The sequence below is a fragment of the Malurus melanocephalus genome, unplaced genomic scaffold (assembly GCF_030028575.1).
Source record: "Malurus melanocephalus ecotype Western Australia unplaced genomic scaffold, MMel_1.1 scaffold_97, whole genome shotgun sequence".
Taxonomy (NCBI): domain Eukaryota; kingdom Metazoa; phylum Chordata; class Aves; order Passeriformes; family Maluridae; genus Malurus; species Malurus melanocephalus.
In genome coordinates this window covers 243402-244416 of record NW_026623329.1, presented here as the reverse complement: position 1 = coordinate 244416, position 1015 = coordinate 243402, and positions in this window count along the sequence as shown.

The following is a 1015-nucleotide window of genomic DNA, read 5'->3' as shown; positions in this document are numbered from 1 at the left end:
GGGCTGGGAAAAAATGTGTTCCCATGGAAAATGTTGGAGCAGGGAAGACTCTTAAACCTTTTATTTCTCAGTTTCCACTCTCAGAGCAAAGCTGGACAAATTAAAACCTTCAATCTGTCTCTGCTGCTGCTGATTCTCTGCTTTGGGGGCGATTATTTGGCTCAAGGCAGCTCGTCCTCCTTGATTTCGGAGATCTGAGCTTCAAAGTTCCTCTACCAAGTCTGGCAAGAGCCAGTAGGTGGCAGGACCAACCCAGGGCTTGGCTTCCCTGGGCACCATGGGCATTGCCAAAATCCAAAACGGGGTGTTTCTGTTCCCATTCCTGTTCCCCAGCCTCAGAAAGGGGTGGAATAACTCCAGGATCAAGGATCCAGAGCCATTTTCATCCCAAACAGAGACTCACAGCAGCAAGAGACTTGGGAGAGGGTCCTAAACCTCCAGGCATCCAGATGTGCACCACATCTGCTCCTCCCAGAGGGCACAGATCTTTTAACTCATTCCATGGATATACAGATATCYCGAGCAGAGCTTCCCACACAGGTGGTGGGACCCCAACCCCCTTTTTTCATGGCAAATAAAGTCCCTGGGAGACAAATCCCTTCCAACAACCCCCAACTTGAGTAAAACAACACCAGTCCAGAACATTCTTGGAGCAGCAAAGTGGATCCTTGGAGCAATAATAAAATTGGGAGTAATAATTGTTCTGTTGGAGCAAGGAAGTCACGCCAGGTTTGTGGTTTCCAAAGAAATTCTGCCCTTAMAAAAAAGACAATTCCCAAAACCAGCTGGAAGAACTGTGTTCATTTGGAAGTCCTTCTCTTGGGCAAACAGCAAACCCCCAGATCCTGGGTGGGAAGGGCTGATGCCACCGTGAAAATGGTGCATTTTTAGACAATCCACAGAAATTCGAGCCCTTGGTGGTGTAGTGGGAGGTGGCAGCAGCTGCTGGTGGATTTGAGCCATTTCCAGGATGGAAGCACTGAACCCATTTTCTGAGGAACACGCTCCAAAGTGG